This window comes from Corvus kubaryi, unplaced genomic scaffold (assembly GCF_017639235.1).
Source record: "Corvus kubaryi isolate FWS band 111438036 unplaced genomic scaffold, C.kubaryi_AGA036_p1.0 37398, whole genome shotgun sequence".
NCBI classification, from domain to species: Eukaryota; Metazoa; Chordata; class Aves; order Passeriformes; family Corvidae; genus Corvus; species Corvus kubaryi.
The window spans coordinates 2,283,315-2,304,359 of NW_024581137.1; the positions used below are offsets into that span (position 1 = coordinate 2,283,315).

At 41.7% G+C, this 21,045-nt stretch overlaps 1 protein-coding gene and 1 long non-coding RNA gene across 8 annotated transcripts in view; one reads left to right on the plus strand and one right to left on the minus strand.

Moving 5' to 3' along the window:
• PDE1C (phosphodiesterase 1C) overlaps positions 1 to 21,045 on the plus strand; it is a 333,742-nt gene that overhangs the window by 207,595 nt on the left and 105,102 nt on the right. The gene's annotated exons all lie outside the window — the stretch shown is intronic.
• On the minus strand, positions 5,712 to 14,352 carry LOC121671981. Its single transcript, XR_006018697.1, has 3 exons — positions 14,271 to 14,352; positions 6,900 to 6,901; positions 5,712 to 5,725 (listed from the first exon to the last, which is right to left on the minus strand). It is a non-coding gene; the product is annotated as an uncharacterized LOC121671981 (long non-coding RNA).

Here is a 21,045-nt window from a genome sequence, read left to right on the forward strand (position 1 = left end):
ACATTTGGATTTTTATCTGTCATTCAGATATTTTGTTTTGTCTCTTCATGAGGAGTTTATCCTTGTTTTGACCAACTCTACTATGTGCTGTCTCAAATCATAAAACAGGGTATTAAAATAACTGAAAGAAAGGAATCTGTTCATTAGATAAAAGAGCAAGTGTAGTGTTGGGAACGATGCTGGGAAGATGCAATGATAAAGACCTCATGTTTGGGAGTACGACAACAACTGAATACCTAGTCTTACCAGCACAGTATAGAAGCGAGCATAATTTTTAAAACCTATGAAGGAAAATGGGTAAAAATATCAATAGAAAGGAACTTTTGTAAAGAATACATAACACAACCAGATTGGGAAGCTTTCATCCCTATTTGCTAGTGTGATTTATTGCAGCAGGTTACTGCTGTTGGCTTTCCAGTAGTAAACAGGTATGGTGATAAACATTACACCCAAGAAAGACTGGTTTCATGTGGCTTTGTGACCTCTTATTAGACATATATAGCATCCAGAAACATTGCAGGCTTTTTTATGTCCTTAAAACATTCACAGTATCACTGCTACTTGGAAGCCCTGAGGTTTAGTAAAGGTTGTGCTAGTACTGTTTCTATATACAGCTACTACTCAAAACTTTGCAAGTCTCTAACCATTTATTCGAGAGGGTGATCACACGTCACCTTGTTTTAACAGGAAAAGGATAGTATCTTTAACAGACCATTTGGAGAAAAGGCAAAACATTGGAGAACTGAGGTTTTATAAGTAAATAGCATAGTTTTTTTTCCTTCAGCTCTTTTAGGTGATCCAATAAAATATGTTTCCTCTCACAGTGAACTTTGTGGTTTGCAGCCTTAAAACCTCATGTCTGTAGCAGCAGTGATTGTGCTCAGAATGGTGTATGAAAATGAATAATTAACACAGTATCATTTTCCAGGACAAAAAGGAGTAAAATTATTAATAACCTATGTCCTTCCCTCTGCTTACAGAGGCCTTCTTGTCATGTAATTGCTTGGCTAACTCGTATGTGAAGCATACCCTGTGTGGCTAAGATATATAGCCCCACAATAGGTACATTTCTTTGGTCTGCCTCTCCAAGCTATTATGCTTGCTTGCATTCTTCCTTGATCTTTCTCATGCTGATTCTTCTATACGAAGTTTGTATAATTTTTGCTGATTAAATCTTATAGCTCTCTATAATGACAGTTTCGGTCAACACTGACCTTCAGATTCCTTGGCTGTGTGTTAGAAAGTTAGGGACATGTTTGAAGTTAGACACACTCTCTATACATGTAGCTGATTATTTTTGTCTCTTGCATTCATCCTTCTTGATTAGTCTAGCAGTAATTTAATGTTTTGTCCATACTGACTTCTAAAGATTTTGTAAGATTTATTTTACAATAACTTTTTCAGTATATAGTGCCCTAAAGTATCAACAGTATTTAGTAAAAATCCTTACTCTTCTGAGAGGAAATTCAGTGTTGACTTTCAGTAGAAATTGGCACCACTGACTGGAAAATGTCAGACTTGAGAGGGGACCAGAGAGTTTTGCTAGCACTATCCTTCACAGAAGTATCCTGCCTTTTGCTTGTGTTGGGTTTCATTAGCAGAGTAATTTCTGCTCACTGATGTTAATGCTGTTATGTTCTTAGACCATGTGATAACCTATCTTGATAGTGGAAGAGGCTCATGCTTGTGGTGCTGGAATGGAAAGCCAGTTGGATCAAAGGGATGTTCTTCCCCAAAACTGACCCTTTAAAGACTGAGTTCTCAATCATACAGCTATTTTATAAACTCTCTTTAGTGTTTGTTCTACACTGAAGCTCAGAAAGTTACAGTGGTGTCTTGTTGAATTTCCCACGTGTTCACTCGTCAGAGGAAATAACTTTCAGGGATGGGACTATGCAATTACACAAATTTATTGTTTAAAATAACAAAACGCATCAATCAAGGCGTGAGATTCTACAATAACTGAATAATGGTGACTAGTCACAAGATTTAGAGTTACATCGTAATTTATAACTTTCTAATCCAATAGGCACTTAAAACAACACTTTGTTTTGACTTTATGACCTCTCACCTGTGGCACTTCTCACTGCAATGCAGCTATGTCTTGACCAATAACTTCTCATGTCACGTACACACAGATGCCTCTCTTATACCATCTACATTCTTAACTTAAACTGTATAAAATCACACTATTATATTTTAAAACCCTCCACCAGAACACCCAATGTACAATTTTACTTATAACTATAGGAACACAGGCTTGTAATCCTTTTGCTTAAGATCTATAAATCTCTGTCAATTAAGCCAGATCTAGTCTCTTCCAGGGTTGTAAATCAAAGCCTCCTTTAATTGCAGGAGTTTCTACTCCTCGGTCTCCCACAGTGTCTCTTCACTTGCATCAGTAATCTAGAGTGTATATTAATTCCTTTAGGCAGAGAAATGAGCAATTTGTTAGTGTATGCAGTATATGCTTATTCTTTTCCTCTTTCATTATTATTTGAAGGACTAATTTGTGTAGATACATTTTAAATGGTTTGGATAGATTCACTCCTTTTGAAAGCTCACCTTTTAGTATAATCTTGTGGCTGTAGGCTTAATTAGTAAGGCTCAAAAACTTTGCCTGTATAAAGGGCAATTGGGAATCTTACTGACAAATTGAGCCATTGTTAAATGTCCTTGTCAAATACGATAGTTTTGTTTCTAAAGCACTTATTTTGCTCAAGGGCTTTCTGCTTCTCCAATCCTCTTGCATCCTCATGGACAATTTGGAAGAAAAGGAAATATTGCCAAACAAGAATCAATTCAGCCCTAGCTCTGTCTCAGTTTGAACCTGACCCTTTTTAACTTGTTTTACAAAATTAAGTCCAACTTGGGTCAAGTAGTTAGTCAAAGGTCAAGGACCTATTGAACTGGAAGGCTGGAAGCTGATCACTGCCCATACTAGGAGGAAGGCTCCTTCTCCTGAAAATTAGATAATGACAAGTAGGATTGGCACTTTTACAACAGGTATAAGGCCCCGGAACCAGGACTGTCAACTGATGAGATGGACAAAGGTCCTTCTGGGATAGAGGGGCCACACAGGCCAACATGATCTACCCCCCACATCACGACCTCCTCTGTTAAGAGGAAATGAAGAGCAGTTGTCATAGGTGACTCCCTTTTAAGGGGAACAGAGGGTCCAGTATGCAGACCAGACCCAAACCACAGGGAATTCTGCTGCCTCTGAGGGGCTTGGGTAAGAGACATTGCTAGAAAACTCTACAGTTTAATAGGGCCCTCTGATTATTATCTGTATTGGTTCTTCAAACTGGCAGTAACAAGATAACAAAAAGAAGTCCAAGGGCAATCAAAAGGCATTTCAGGGCCTTGGGATGATTGACTGAAAGATCAGGAGCACAGGTAGTGTTTTCCTTGATCCTTCCACTGGCAAGGAATAATATCAAAAGGAGTAGGCAGATCCAGCAGCTCAACACATGGTTTCAAGGCTGGTATGATTGAAAAAATTCTTGTTTTTTTGGCCATAGGATGATCTATACAACACCTGGCCTACTGACACCTGGTGGGATGCACCAGTCTTAGAGGGGCTCATTGATAGAGCTTCAGACTAACTCGGAAGGGGAAAATGGACAAAACCAGGCTTGCCAGTGATGAGCAATGGGATGGTGCTCCAAAACTTGAGGAAGTGAGTTCTAGCAGTCTCCCTCAGTCTGCTCCATGAGGTGTCAGCTACAATGAAGCACATCTGAAATGTTTCTATACCAATGCATACAGCATGAGTAAAAAACAAGATGAGCTCAAAGCTTTGGCCCAGTCCCATTTGACATGAATGGCATAAGCAAAACCTGGTGGGATGAGGGCTGGACAATCACCCATGATTGCTAATGAAGTTTAACAAAGACAAGTGCTGGATTCTGCACCTTGGACCAGGCAACCCTGGATGTAAAGACAGATGGGTATGAGATGATGGAGAGCAGCCCCACGGAAAGGGACCTGGGGGTCCCGGTCAACAGCAAGTTGAATATGAGTTAGCAGTGCCATGGCAGCCAGGAGGGCCAACTGTGTCCTGGGGTGCATCAGGCACAGCATCGCCCCCTGGTCAAGGGAGGGGATTGTCCCACTCTGCTCTGCACTGCAGAGGCCTCACCTTGAGTCCTGTGTGCAGTTTGGGTGCCACAATAGAAGAAAGATATAACGCTGTTAGAGAGTGTCCAAAGGAGGGCTATGAAGATGGTGAAGGGGCTGGAGGGGAAGGCATATGAGGAGTGGCTGAGGTAATTTGGTTTGTTCAGTCTGGAGAAGAGGAAACAGAGGGGAGACCTCATATCTGTTTACAATTTCCTCACAAGGAGAAGTGGAAGGGCAGGCACTGATCTATTCTGTGTGGTGACCAGTGACAGGACCTAAGGGATTGGTATGAAACTCTGTCAGGTGAAGTTTAGTTTAGATATCAGGAAAAGGTTTTTCACCCAGAGGGTGGTTGGGCACTGGAGGAGGCTCCTCAGGGAAGTGGTCACAGCACAAAGCCTGCCAGAATTCAGGAAGCATTTGGACAATTTTCTCAGGCACATGGTGTGATACTTGTGACTGTGCAGTGCAGAGCCAGGAGTTGGACTTCGATGGTCTTGATGAGTCCTTTCCAGCTCAGGATGTTTTATGATTCTATGTTTCTGCCTGTGCCAACACTAGTAGCTGAAGTCAGACAGTAGGGGTCAGGCATATTATGACTTTTACACTAAGCTGATGGGATGGTCTTTAATATATTATGATTTTCTAAATTAAGAAAAATTCTTTCTCTTCCCTGATGGCAAAATTAGACTAGCTCTGAGCATGGCAAAAACTTCTTACTTTTTTGGATAAATCAGAAATGAAATTCAGGCTGTCATATAGTTTCTGCCACTCAGGTTTGCGGAGCAAGAGCCAGAGGGCAAAGTGCTTTTGCATCTTTAGCCAATTCAAAACATTTTATTTCTCCTTCCTTAAACAAATAATAATTTTTACTATACAAGGCAATTAGCCATTTAGCCGAAATCTCAAATGTTTTAGTGAACCATAACACTATCTAATGTACTGTATGATTGATTTTTCACATAAATATTCCTATATTGCCCTGCTTATAAAATGTTGTTAGCATGGTTGTTGGGGTTTTAGTTTAGTCCTAGTTTTTTTTCCTGTTAAAGGAATTTTTCCCATATGCATGTTGCTAAGGGAACAAATGGCTGAGTGCTTAAGGAAGACAAAGGACCTGGCTGCTCTTTTTGTTTCACCTGGGGGTGTGGGCAGTTGGGTCTCAGCGTTCAGAGAGAGAAGCTGCTGGTTCTTTTTTGGCCACTTTTTCTTCTGCTGGAAACAACACCGGGATCCCAAGCCCACCTTCCCTGCCCTGCTGGAGGCCGGGCTGTGGCTGCCCTGCCCTTCCACTGCTTCGAGTCTTCGCTACATTGTAGCCGTGCTCGCCCTGCCTGCCCAGACCTCGACTTAGATACATCGCGTCTGCCATCCGGGATTTGTGCTCCAGCCTGCCGTTCCAGCCTGCTGTTCCCGAGGGTCCGGCCGGACACCGGGATCGGCTGCCCAGGGGTTTGTGAAGCCTTTGTCCCATCCCTTCCCGGGATCCCAGGGCATCAGTGCCGTGTGCTCCCTGAGCTCGCTCCGGAGCGCCCCCTGCAGCCGCGGGGGAACCATCGCACCTGCCCTGCTCACCGGGAGCCGCCAGCGCCCCTGCTGGCTGTGAGCGGAACTGCACCCGAGGGGAAAGGGCCTGACAGCCGAGAAGGCTGGGACTGGGTTTGTGATTGTTTGCTGTTACTGCCATAGTTATTGTTGTTTGTTTGACTGGTTATATATATAATAGTAAAGAACTGTTATTCCTGTTTTCCACATCTTTGCCTGAAAGCCCTGTGATTTCAAAATTATAATAACTCAGAGGGAAAGGGGTTGCATCTGCCATTCCAAGGGAGGCTTCTGCCTTCCTTAGCAGACACCTGTCTTTCAAAACCAAGACAATGGTTGAAAAATGTTCAGTGAACAAAGCAGGGTTGGGGATTTGCTGAAGACATATGAAAGGGGGGTTTTTTGTTTGCTGATAGACTGATGTGCTGAAGCTATCAAATCAAAATAGTGCAGGTTCCTTCAGGATGTGCATGCAGCATGTTTTAATACAGAGAGGCCCCTCCAGGTGTGCATTAGGTTTAGGTGGGATAGTACATGCTCCAGAAGCATATTGCTTATCCAGGATAAGTGGTTAAATCCCTTGCTTCTAGATATCAGATCTGTGTTTTAATTGTCCTGGTAATAAGTCCATATTTATGTATGTTTTTAAGGAAATACACTGATCCTGGGACGTACTGAAAGAGCCTATGCATACTGAGGTCAGTGAAAACTAATGAAACAAAGAAACTTTTGAAACAGTCCTGTAGGAATCTTTATTATTATCCTTTCCCTCACCTTTAAGAACAATTCAAATCTACTTTTTATTACTTATCAAATACTACTTTAGAGGAGTTCTGGTTCTTAACCATCTAGTGTTTCCCCTAATTACATTTGCTTTATCATTCCATAACTGAATTGTTCATTAGTTCTCCTGTGCTCTCAGTCTGTTTCCAGAAGCTTTCAGTATCCCACTCTCTGCTCATAAACTCAAAATAGTTAGCGTTCCTTCATTTCTTTTTTGCAACCCCAGGGAAGACAGGATGCTGTGGTGATGAGCATAGATATTTTAGAAAAACGTGTAAGTATCTTGTTATCTCAGAGATTACAGTGAGAAGGAGCATGAGCTATTGGTTAGATTACTAGTTACTAACTCAAAGATAAAAGAAATTGAGTGAAATGTGGACAAAATTAGTTACCAGGGGTTGTTAATTCTTAGAACTGAATTTGAGACAGCGAAAGTTTAACAACACTGCTGTTGTTTGAGATAAAATTTTTGAGATAAAATTTCTCATTGTCTAGGGTTACCTACATGATTTATGAAAACCGTCTCTCTTATCTGAAGGATCTATAAACAGTGTTTATGTAATGTTAATCATTTTAGCTTAATGAAGCACATTTACACCAAAGCCTTATTGGTCTTGTTGGTGGCTATTAGACTGTATTACTTTTCCATGAAAAGTAATCAGAAATATTTTTGCGTATACAGAGAAATGCTAATACTATCAATTGTGTATAAATATAGCCTTTGGTCTTTCTCTTTATTCTGTTGACTCCGGTATTACCTGTGATGTCTTTTCCTGGTCTTAAAATCAAGAGTCAAACACGGTTAGAAGGGAAAAAGGGATTTTACCTTTGTATTTATTTTAAGGATCCTTAGGTGCACTACGTCCAGGTTGAATGCCCCTCAATGCACACTGCAATTCCACCCCAAAAGATCTGGTATAACATTATAGGTCTTACTAATTAGCATATCTATCAAAGATTCCCCAATGAGAGGCTTGAATGAGCCCCCCTCCCCAAGGAACCTTCCCCTGCATGGTTCTCTCTTAGTTTACAGAATATGTTCTGGAGAGGACCTTGGTGTCTGGGGCTTTCTGATTCCTAACTATGAAGCTTCTAAAATGTTTAGTCTCCTAGCTTGACAAACAAGTCCGAGAATGTAGGCAAAAAAACCCACTAAGAACCCAGAAGTTATAAAATGGTATAAAAGGCGTATAAAAGAAAAGGCAAAAAATCATCATGGCATCACCTGAACAATTTAATTTTTAAAATACATAATTTTTTTCAAAACTATGTAGCTATATAGTATTCACCCACTTCTTTGAGATCTGCTGCCAACAAATACAACATTACTGTTAAAAAAATACATTTCCTTAAAATAATGTCGTAAAATTGGACACTTCTGAGTATGAAATGGGGTAGGAGGCTGTCTTTTTCGGTTCTGTTGTGCCTTTGAGCTATAGAAAAGTGGTTTATCAGGCACAGAGATGTTTAATGTCAAGATTACTTGCATTGCTGAAAATTACAACTGGAGAGCTTAAAAGCCATAAAAATTGCTTAGTCAACTATTGTCAGTGTGGTAAATTGTGCCATTCACTATTTCATGCTGTTCTAACTCAACAGTGTGGAACCCAAGTTCTTAGGTTTCAAGTATGTAGAAGATTTAAAAAGTGACTTCATAGAAATGCATTAATGTATGGGAATTTAAACTGGAAAGCTGAGAATGAAGGAACAGTATCCCACAGTGGAACAATGAATACAGATGGGTACACTGTATAAGCATCTGGTGTTTCTCTCTTAAGATTTTCTGACCCAAAGTTATCAGTCACCAAGCAGAGAAAGAATAAACAGTATCCTTCATGGAAAAAAAAGAACTAAAACTGCATACTTCTGTGACTTTTTTTTACTCGCTGGAAAGAAGAGATGGTAATTTTATTGGTGCTTTTGTCAATTACCAACACTAAAAGGGCTTGAGTTATTGGAATATGATACAAAGGTATTTTTAGATGTTGACAAGTTATTTTTAGGAATCTTAATAGCTCCTTCTGCTCTGCAAAATTAATCTCAAGGCATTTTTACAGAATGTTTAATAGAAATGATCCTATTATTAGAAATAAATTAGTTCAAAACTCCTTCTGTTTTCTTATGTGCAGCAAACAAATTTCACCACACAGTATATTTATTAAGGCTGTAGGAACCAACAAGTCAGGCAACATAGTGCCTAGCTTCTGGAAGCCTGGCTCCTAGTTGGACACCAGCACATGGAGGTAATTCATGGTGTGTCATTATTCTTGGGGCTTTCTAGAAGGTAAAGTAATATAACATCCAAAGAACTCAATATTCTATTTTTTAAATAACATTTTTTTTAAAAATTGCTTACTGTTTATTTTGTGGCCTAGTATTTAGGGCACTGTCATTGACAATGCCAAGAATTTGGCTTAAGGCCCTCCATCTCAAAAGACAACTTACATCAAGTGGCACAGCTGGGAGGTCTCCAACCAAAGAAATGTCAGATTTGTGAGGCCATATGGAAAGAAAGCAAGAAGTCACAGAATATTCCGAGTTGAAAGGGATCTGCAAGTCCACCTATAGGAGAAGGTTTCACGAAGGATGTCTGGACTTCAGGCGGCTCTCTTGAAAGCTGTTTATTGCATAGGCGAAGTTACAGCATTTCAGGGAGTGGGTATCCAGAGCCAGCCCTACAGCTGCCAGCTCCAGCTGTAGGCATACCTGAAGCCACTTTCTGTTCAAGTTACAAAGCATTAGATACTTTTCTTTGCAGAGTATCTTAACACATAACAACCAATAAGCACCATACACAATACCTTTACATTTGCCTATAGCCTATCATAGCTACTACCGTCACCATATTACAGTCATTATTATCCAATCACAAGAGTAAGTTACAATTTAAGCTTACAGTGGAAAATTCTTAGACCTTTCTTCTTCTTGCTACATCAACATTTCTTGTTTGCCTGCCATATCTCTCTTTTTGGTAAAGACATGTTTTCTATTGACTTATGCTCTTCTTATTTACTTGGTGAAAAACCTGTCTTTGTTTGTAATCACATACCTTTGTCCTACTCCTAAAAATCTCCTTCCAACTCATCTCCAACCTTTGCCTTCTCAGTTACTCATTGATCACTGTTTCAGCAAAACATCTTTTATTCTATATCAAAACTTGCTTTCATTTCTACCTCATCCCCAGCTTCTACATTCACAGACCTTTCTGCCAAGCCTACATACCTTACCAAACTTTCATCCTCCCCAGCATCCACCTCTTTAGTGAATGGCCCATACAGGGACTTAACCCACAACTTTGGTGTTATTAGCACCATGCTCTAACTGATCTAATCTCCTAATGGTTAGTGTTGAAAGAAGGATTTCTGGATGCCAAGTCCCAGCTTCATCCTTGGTTTATACATTTTGCTCTTCTTTAGGACAATGGTAATCTTTAGCAACAGGGCTGGGCAAAACTGTACTTTTGCAGATGTTTCAATAAAAAGATAGTTCTGCACTTCATTTTTTTAATCTGTATTCTAAAGTTGGCTGTCAAAATATCATGTCTAGTTTCAGAGACACATAAAAGCAGGAACTTGAAGATCTAAGTGTTAATTGGATCTTCTTACAGAATGAAGTAACCCACCACAGATGAAGTATCATGTTTCACTGTCTTAGAAGCAGGATGGAAAGCAAGTAGCTAAATCTTGACTGTGGCATTCCAGTTAAGCCACCTGCCTGGCAGGGGACTGAGTTTAAACCTGTCATCACTGTTCAGGCCTTCAGGAAATATTAGGCTTCCAGGTTTGGAGACATGGGATCAAAGAGAATTAGTGTTAGTAAGAACTTGAATTTAATGTGTGAATTGTCCTGCGGTACCTGATGCTGCAAAATATTGCCATTTCCCTTAAATTAATGTGTACTAAAAGTTGTCTTGATGTGGGAGATCAGCATCAAATCCTGTCTTTTTTCCAACCTCTATTCATCTTAAAAAACAAAATAGGGTTACAGGAAAGGAGAGGGAAAGGGAAAAGGCATTTCAACTATAATGGTTTTCAAGTCAAACTCCATGTCCATGAGAACAGCAAGTTCTAGGTACTGTGTGCCAACTCTGTTGATAGTGTAGAACGAGCCTATCCTATTCAGAAAGATCTTGTGTAAGGAGGATTGCTCTGAACTTAGCTGAATTTCACAGTATCCGTCATCACAGCACTGTGAAGAAGGATAGGGAAAATCCTGAAAAAGATACCTATTCTCAAAGAATCTGTCAGATTTTTCTCAGCTTTTCCCAAAAAAAAAAAAAGGAGTTTTCAGGGTAGGTGCTTTAAGCATGTTGTTGCTTATATTTAGGCTCTGGAATCAGAGAAAAATGATGCTGTCTATTTCTATAATGCAGAAATAATTTTTGTCCTATGAAAAGAATAGTTGAAATTTGCCTCTGCACTGCCAGAGTCTGGCTGATCAAAGCTGTGGTACGCCTCTTCATGATTTTTCCTTTACAAATAACACTTTGCAATCTAAAGATGGGAAGTGATTGCCCTAAAGTGGTCAGGCAGATGGACTAGATAGTTGTTGCAGGTCCCTTCCAACTGAACTATTCTATTCTAAAAAAACCCCAAGCTGAAAGCTCATGTAAACAGAAGAAATGAGGTAGTCTCATTCATGTTGATAAAGTAAAATGGGGTGTACTTATAATTTTCGTTAATATTTTATAAGGAACTAGTATTGCCTGTGACCTTCCACTGAAGCTAGAATCTTAAAGATCTTTTCCAACCTAAATGATTAGATATACTCATTGTACTAGTCTCTCTTCAAACAGATGACACATTCAGTTGTCAGACTTCCTCTTCTCATCCCACACCTACAGATGTGGTTTTCTGCTTTTAGGACATTTGGACAGTTTATTCTGTAAGTTCCAGAATTCTGAGATGGGTCAAGCATTTAGACCGTGTTTTGTTCTTAATGAGAAGGATTTCATTTGGGGAAGGATTAAATGTGGGGAAGACACCTTCATTTAAATCTAAACTTTTGTGAGATTTTTTTGATTGAGGCAATCTTAACTTTGAGAGCATATTTGTCTTAAAACATCTTAAATAATTCCTAGTGTTTTCTTGTAGTTTTTTATTTAGTTATGCCAAGTGGTGTATGAATATTTTGTAAAGATTCGGTTTAAATTCTTTGATCTGGATAAATAGATACAAAGGATCTAAGAAATAACCTTTTCCACACATATTTAACAATCAGAAATGGCTGACTGGTTTTGGAAATATTTATCAGTATATGCTTTTACCTTTAATAAACCATGGTTCTACTGCGTCACTGAAAATACTTCCATTGGTTGATTATTGATAAATCTTCTCAAGCCTTTGGAGCAGCTGTAATAATTTAAGCCTTGTGGGTTTTGTGTAAGCAGACTTGTTCTTCAACCTTCACTCTCCTCTAGTTAAGAAAATAGTACGTGTATAGCGAGGCAAAAATGGGAGACGTTGCAGGAGACGTTGTATTTTCAGTACTTTTTCAATCTACTGAACTGTTTTGGTTGATGAGTGTTTTCTGTAAAAGGGATATACTCCACTGTACCGCCTCACACCTCCTTCATTTATGGGAGTGTAAGGCCCCAAAGAACTCGCGAACTTTTAACGGGGCTTACGGTTGTTCATGTACTCTGAGTTAGATGCACGGGAGAAATATCGACCATATGTTCTGAAGAGGTCAAAACAACAAAAAAGACTTTACTGGCAACTTTAGAAAATCAGAGAAACTTTGGCAAAAGGTTGAGTGCAACATTTAATCAACATAAACACTTCTCAAAGCATTAACTTGGCCCATTCAACTTAGCAAACTTAAAGCCCATTTGATTTCAAGTTACTCAAGAATTCCAAGAGGAGGGAATTATAATAAGAAGAAAGAGAAAGACAGAAAAGGTATAGAAAAGCACACATATAGCTACTAACTCCTGGGTTCCAAGGATGATAGAAACTCCAAAAAGAGGTAGGATCCAGACAACATGACTTTTATGAATAGAGTGGGAACTTCAGACAAGCCCTCCCTTAGGCTAAGATTTTTGCAGCAGCTTTTGGCCTGTACCTAAACCGCTCTGGCTTGCAAGTTCTAAGAATGGCAGATCAGGTCTATTATAAAATGAATTATGTATTGAATAGACAGGAAATAACAGACAAAGGGTCTTGAACAGAGCTACTTACTACACATTATAAAACAAAAGAACTACTAGTAGATTACATAAAACTGTGCACAACATTAAGGTACCTATATTAAAGCCAGCAAAGAAATAGTATAGATTAGGATTCACTGTAACTTACCATGGAATTGACAATAGTGTACACAGAGTCTTTTCACTCAACCCTCAGGAGAGTAACCACAAAACCAGCATGCTGACTTTGGGGAAAAGCCCCACACATTTCTAGGGAATGTGCAGAAAACTTCTACTTTGTGTAAGTTTGGTGTAGTGTTTATCGTTTGTAAAGTGGATTGTCGGTCAGAAATTCCAGCTTATCTCCACAATCTTGCTTCCATAGCAAGATGTTTATTGTCAGCTAGAAGTATCACTTCCATGAGACAATTCGTCTTTAGTGAGTTAATTTGTCAGTTAGCAAGATCTTGTGGTGGGGGAGATGCCCTGCTACAGTGATTGCCTCATGTTTGGCCTTCCTGGGCTCTTCCCCCAGGGGGGAATTCTGGTCATCTGCCCACTCAGGAGCTGGGTTAGGGGCTCCAGAGGTGGAGTGTGGGGCATTGCCTCTAGTGTGCCAGGTATTGGCAGCCACTGACAGGCTGGGATACAGGCTCTAAGAGTGGGGTGTACAGGGCAGTACACTGCCTCGCCAGGGCAAGGCCCAAGCTACCCCTTTCCCCATACAAACATGAAATTTTTTGAGCGAACAATCTCCTCTAGTCTGTGAAACCACCCTGTGGCTTGAGACATTGACAGGAACCACAGTAATGGTACCTTTCCTCTCATGGCCTAATCTAGCAGACAGAACAAAAAGGAAAGAAGACAAAAGTATACAGGAACTCATGTAAAGGCCAATTGCTATTCCAATAATCAAAGCATGAATCTTTATTTTAAAAAAATTCCTCTATACAAGTCATTGTCCCACCCAGTGAGTCTCTACACATTGCAGCCAAGGTGCGATGTAAACCAGGATCCAGGGGGAGAGTTCATGAACCAATCTTTCAGCTGCAGTGACCAAAGAGTCCAGCATTTGGACACATCATGGTCTAAATCACATGGTCTGTGATTTCTTTTGTGTTTCTTGAAACAGCACTACTCTTCAGTGAGGTTTAGTATTCTTAAATGTTAGACGATTTCATAAAACTGTTTTTGATACTTACTGGACGCATAACTTGGGCTCCAAAACAGCATGGCAAATTCAATTTAAGATTCTCTATTGCTTATTGGTAGTGCAGTGCATTGCACTCCCTGTACAAACTCTGAGGATCAATAATTAGGCTGCCTTGCCTTTTGGTGTCCATGATCTTACAGGTCCAGCTATCACCACAACCCAAACAAATATACATGTGCAGATTACCATCCTTACTCATCCCACCAACCAGATTTCAGGGGGATCCCAGAACCTGTACCCAGGGAAAGAGGAAAAGTTCAGTGAGCACCATGGGAAAATTACATTCTGTAAATATTCTACTACATAATAGTCTGGATAGCCTCAAGGGCAGGAGTCAAAATATAACAGCACTTGAATAATTCCAACCTCTTCAGCATATCAATACAGTCAGGGTCCTGGGATCAGACCAAATACCTATTCAACTTTATTGAACCCTTCAGTGGTTCTCAACCCCAAAATCTTTTTTCTTCTCTTAACCACTTAACACTGTCCGCGTCATTAATTGTTGTCTTCCCTGATGGGGGAGACATTCAGATTTTTGCCAGGAGAAAAAAGGAGGGACATGGGACTTCATGCTTCTCAGTCTCCAGATACGTGTTTATTAATTCTTATGTAAGGAGTACAAGCCACTGACGTGGCCTAGACATAGCACGGAGCAGAGAATGCAGCAAGAAGACAACTTACCACGATTTCACAGCCTTTTTAAAGGTAAATTACCCAATGAAAACTTAAAACGCAAGATATTTTCACTTTTTTACCAATGTCCAACAAGTTCCTAAATCATGTAGACGGGAACTACGGAATTTTGTATCCAATCATCCCAGACCACTATTGCTGCAAAATATGGAGTTAGTGAAGAAGGAGAAAGAAGCTTTTAACTACAACTTATCCTCCATTTTGAGGTTTTCTACTTTTACCTATTTACTATGCAAATAGACGTAAAAACTCTTAATTTTTCACCCTGTGATAATCTCACATCGTATTCTATTACCGCTGGTGACGGGGGTCAGCGGCTCTGACCCAGGAAGAGATGACCAGTCCGGGGAGATGGTCCCGAAAGGAATCGCCTTCCCGAGGTCTGGTGCCTTTCCTCAGCTGCTGGCAGGAGGGCCCTTGCAGAAGCTGTCAGCTCTTTAGTGATTATCAGCTCATGATTCCAGCTCAGCTCTGCAGAGCAGCCTCCAGGCCAAGCCAGACCAGAGAGAGAGACGAGAAGGCTCGTGTGGCTGGTTCCGCACAGAGGTAGCTTTATTGTGGGTCCCCTCCGGCGAAGGGGGGAGCCAGGGATGAGAACCCTCTCTCTGAGCCGCAGGGGCCCATAGAGCTTGCTTTTATTGGGATACAGGGGGTCAGTAAGGGACCAATGGATTACAGAGGATCTGGGATGGGTACAGGCCAATGGGTTACGATGAAATCTGCATGGTGTCTCCCAAAGGATTGTGGGTCTGTCTTTCCTCGCTGTGACCAAAGTGGTTGCCTTTCCAGGGAGTCCTGCTGGACGATTGCAAAATCTCTTATCTCAGCAGAGATCCCTCCAGGGCAGGGGCTGGGCATACCCCACAGTATTCTATCACCTAATTCAGGCCACTGTAGATTCAAATTCTTCCCAGAGGCTAGGCAAATTTTCCCATGGACAAAGGCCAAAACCAGTGTTGTTCAGGGGGTAAAACCCCTCAAAACAGGCAAAGAAACATTCTCTGCACTCTGGGTTCCCACAACCACTTATGTCTTCTTCACCTACAGCTGGAACTTTACAGCTGCGACTTCAAATCATCTGTCAGCCCCTTTTCTCGCTCCTTACAGGGGCCACCAACTGTTCAACATCCCTTTTTTCTGCACAATTAGGCTTTACACATCTCTTACTGTTACTACACATGCTTCCCTTGGTATAGTAATTTTGTACTTTGCTCTGAGGATATAGGAGGAGGTACAAAAATTTGATTCCATAATGATATGAAATCCTCTGTGAGCTCCCAAAGCTAAATTGAAGGAGGAGTCTTTCCCATCCACTGTGGCAACAAAGAAAAAATACAAACACCTTAAAATATTGCTGGCAACAAACTTACAGAAACATATATGAATACAAATATCTTAGAACTTATCAAGATAAAAATGTGGAAACACTTGATGCAGCGAAGAACGGCAACCCCGTCTGTCCTGTTACCATGTTATGCTCTCATAGAACACTTCTAGAAGGAGAAAACTTGGTCCCACTTGGATGTACTTCAAAAGGAACTATCCACCTGGTATTCTTTTGTGTTCTTTGCCATAGGAAGTTTCATTAAACCTTTAATCAAGCTAACAAGAACAGTCTGTGAAAAGAAATTCAGAAGACATCAAAAATGCAACCATCACTAATAAAGCTTATTCAGTAAAACTTACTTAAATTATCTAGTAGTTTAACAATAGTGATGAGGATTCTTAGCACCATATAGACAAACTTGAGTTAGAGTAGCCAGCCATCCTTTTGAGATCTTTCCCCTTTTAGATAAAATGTTTTTTGATGGATCTACATATTCTGTCACATCCTATTTTGCAAATTTGGACTCAAGTCCATAAGTCAACTATTAATGTAGTATTTGTTCTATCTGGGTGATGTTAGAGTGGTCCTTTAGGAAAAAGAACACCACTTTCTTTTCTTTCTTGCTCACTTACCCCTCTGGCATTTGAAGCCATACTTGGTATTACTATCAGTATTAGGTACAAGGTCCTGCTAGGATGATTGACTAATCCAGGAGCAAACAACCCTGCTGCCATGCTGGGGACACTGTTGTGAAAATACAAAAAATAAACCATTTAATATATTTAATTTCACAGTTTCATGTTTTGTTGCAGCTTTGTCTGCAATGGAGTTATTGTTTACCATATTGTCCAATACAGTTCCTCTGTGTTCAGAGCTGACTTTATGTTTGAAGATACCACCACCCATTGCTTTCAACATGGTTTTCAACAATCCATTGTACCATTCAATTTTTACAGAGGCTGGTCTGTGATAGGGAATATGATACACCCACTCCATAGTATGCTCTCTGGCCTGGGTGTCTATGAGGTGATTTTCAAAATGAGTCCCATTATCTGACTCTTTCTTTCTGCGGTACCATGTTTCTACAGGACTTCTTTTTCAAGGCTCAAGATGGTAGTCTGGGCAGTGGTGTGAGGCACAGGGTACATCTCCAGCCATCCATTGGTTGCTTCCACCATTGTCAGCACAATGGCCTTGTAGTCCGCACCTTGGTAGGTTTGTAGGAGTGTGATGCAATCAATCTGCCAGGCCTCCCCATACTTATATTTCGACCATTGTCCCCCATACCACAGAGGCTCACCTTGTCACTTGGTCTGTAAAAGGGCCCAATCAACTTGCTTGACGAGATTTTTGAAAGGGCTTACAGTGGTTCATGTGCTCTGGATGCTTGGGAGGAATACTGACAAGATATTCTCAAGAGGTCAAAACAGCACGAAAGACTTTACTGGCAAACTTTAGAAAATCAGGGAACTTTGGCATGCAGTCAACATAAAACATTTCTCAAAGCATTAACTTGGCCTATTTAGTTCAGCAAACTTTACGCCTACTTGATGTTAAGTTACAATATTCCAAGAAGAGGGAATTAGAAGACGAAGAAGAAAGAGAAAGAGAGAAAGAAAAGACATAGAAAAGCACTCATATAGCTACCAGCTCCTGGCTTCTGACAGTTTTGAGACAGAATTTCTAAGAATAAAGTAGGGTCTAGATGATTAGATGGCCTCTTGTTCAGCCTTAAATACCCCTTGGCCTTCCTGGGCCTTCCCCCAGGTGGGACTTCTGGTCGTTTGGCCACTCAGAAACTGGGATAGGGGCTCCAGGGGTGGGTGTGGAGCATTGCCTCAGTTGTGCCAGGGATTGGCAGGCCCTGCCAGGCTGGGATACTGGCTTTAGGGGTGGGGGTGTATAGGGCAGTACACTACCACACCAATGTAAGGCCTGACCTGCCCCTTCCCCCTCCACATGAATCCTAAAATGTCCTGAGACAACAATCTTTCCAGTCTCTCACAGCCTGCTTGATTGCAGTGTATGTTTTACAGTTGAGGATAACTTGGAACATAGTGTTCATGTTTATGTCCACCCCTTGACCATGAGCCCACCTGTATGTTGCATCTCTTCCTTGATGACCTAAGGTGTCATGGGCCCACCTAGCCAGAAATAATTCACACTTATGCTGTCAATCAAGATCCACCTGAGACACTTTAATCTTGGCAGCTTGATCCACCTATCCATTGTTGTGGTGTTCTTCTGTAGCCCTAATCTTGGGTATGTGTGCATCTACATGATGTACTTTTACAGCCAAGTTCTCTACCTCTGCAGTGATGTCCTGCCACATTTCAGCAATCCACATGAGTATGCCTCTGTGCTGCCAATCTGTCTTTCTTTCCATAGGTCTAGCTATCCCCACAGAGTATATGCTACCGTCAACACATCAGTGTAGGGGTAGAGTGCAGGCCATTTCTCTCGTTCAGTCATATCAGCAAAACCCCGGTGGACGGCTTTCAGCTCTGCAACCCAATTTGATCCACCTTGTCACTTAATAGCTTCTGTGACTCACTGCACAGGACTCCATACAGCTTTTAGTTTTTGATGTATCCCTACAATACAGCAGGAAGCATCAGTTAAGAGGATGTATCACTTTTCTTTTTCAGGCGGTTGATTATATGGTGCAGTCCCTATAGCAGATGACACCTTTTCCTTCTCCTAGCTGCAGATAGTCTGAAATTTTTGCCTTCAGGCCAATTCGTGATGATTTCCTGGGTAACTAGGGTTTCCTATTGGAGCTTGCTGTGTGATCAGTGTGATCCACTTACTCCACATAGCAACTGTGGCATGATGTGTGGAAGAGACTTTCCTTTTAAACATCAGCACAGCAGTGGCTGTCAGGGTGCCAAGAGGAGACAATCATTTCTGAAGCAGCTTGAGCCCCTTCATAAGCTGCCAGTATCTCTTTTTTTGGCAGGAGTGTAGGAGGCTTTGCCTCTTTTGTATTTCCAACCCCCCAGCTACTGCATGAAGAGTCTCCTGTTTAATTTGTTAAAAAGTTTGTTGTTAAGGACTGCATTTGAAATCATTCTTCTTCCCAGTCACTTGATAGAGAGAGGCACATCCACTGGAATCTGATGATATTCATCTTGCCATTTTACCCCTAAAAACTGGTATTTTGGGGCAGGTCCCTTGACTTTACTTAGCTTTATGGCAAAACCAGCCTTCAGGAGGATATGAATTATCTTTTCCCCTTTCTCAAAAACTTCCTCTGCTGTTTTGCCCTACATGATGATGTCATCAATGTACTGCAATGTTCTGGAGCCTAACACTTTTCCAGTGCAGTCTGGATCAGTCCATGGCAAATAGTGGGGCTGTTTCCACCCTTTGGACAACAGAATCCAGGTGTACTCAACATCTCTTCAGAATATAACAAACTGTTGCCTGCACTCTCTTGCTAAAGGAATGGAGAGAAATGCATTAGCAAAATATGGTGGTGGCACCACTTTGCTGCCTTGGACTCCAGTTCGTACTGAAGTTCCAGCATGTCCACGGGACTCAGAGGTGGCATGACTTTGTTCAGGCCATGATTAGTCTACTGTCAGCCTCCTATCTCCACTGGACTTATGCTCTGGCCATATAGGGATATAAAAGGGTGGCTCACCAGTTCATGAATCATCTCATGGATAGGGGTCCTGGAGTCCTGGTTTGTGCGGTACTGTCGATGGTGCACTGTTGTGGTAGTGATCAGTACCTGTTGTTCTTCGACCCTCATCAGTCCCACAGCAGAATCACAGAATCACCAGGTTGGAAGAGACCTCTAAGATCATCAAGTCCCTAACTAACACCTCAACTAAACCATGGCATTGAGTGCCACATCCAACCTGTTTTTAAACACATCCAGGGATGGTGATTCCACCACCTCCCCAGGCAGACAATTCCAGTACTTCACCACTCTTTCTGTGAAAAACTTTTCCCTAATATCCAACCTATATTTCCCCTGGCACAGGTTAAGACTGTGTCCTCTCATTCTGTCAGTTGCTGCCTGGAGAAAGAGACCAACCCCCACCTGACTACAACAACCCTTCAGGAAGTTGTAGAGAGTGATAAGGTCCCCTCTGAGTCTCCTTTTCTCCAGGTTAAACAACCCCAGCTCCCTCAATTGTTCCTCATAGGGTTTGTGTTCCAAGCCCCTCATCAGCCTTCTCTGGACATACTCCAGCATCTCAACATCCTTCCTGAACTGAGGGGCCCAGAACTGGACACAGTACTCAAGGTATGGCATCACCAGTGCTGAGTACAGGGGAAGAATCACTTCCCTGGTCCTGCTGGCCACACTATTCCTGATCCTGGCCAGGATGCCATTGGCCTTCTTGGCCACGTGGGCACACTGCTGGCTCATATTCAATCAGCTGCCCAGGTCCCTTTCTGCCTGGCCACTGTCCAGCCACATCGCCCCCAGCCTATAACATTGCAGGGGGTTATTGTGGCCAAAATGCAGGACTCGGCACTTGGACTTATTTAACTTCATCCTATTGGACTCTGCCCATCCATCCAACCATTCCAGGTCTCTCTGCAGAGCTCTCCTACCTTCCAACAGATTGACACGCACTCCCAACTTGTGTCGTCCGCAAATTTACTAATAGTAGACTCAATACCCACATCCATGTCGTCAGTAAAAATATTGAATAGAACTGGCCCCAACACATATCTCTGGGGACCACCACTGGTGACTTGCCACCAACTGGAGGCAGCACCATTCACCACCACTCTCTGGGCCCGGCCATCCAGCCAGTTCTTAACCAAGCAAAGAGTGCACCTGTCCAAGCCATGGGCTGCCAGCTTTTCCAGGATTATGCTGTGGGAGACAGTGTTAAAAGCCTTGCTGTAGTCCAAATAGGCAACATCCACAGCCCTTTCTGCATCCACCAGGTGGGTCACCTGGTCATAGAAGGAGATCAAATTGGTCAAACACAACCTACTCCTCCTAAAACCATGCTGGCTGGGTCTGATCCCCCAGCCGTCCTGTAAGTGCTGCGTGATGGCACTCAATATAAACTGCTCCATTATCTTGCCGGGTACTGAGGTCAAACTAACTGGCCTGTAATTACTAGGATCCTCCTTCCTACCTTTCTTGTGAATGGGCGTCACATGGCCATCTTCCAGTTGTCTGGAACCTCACCAGTGAGCCAAGACTGTTGGTAAATGATGGAGAGTGGCTTTGCAAGCACATCTGCCAGCTCCCTC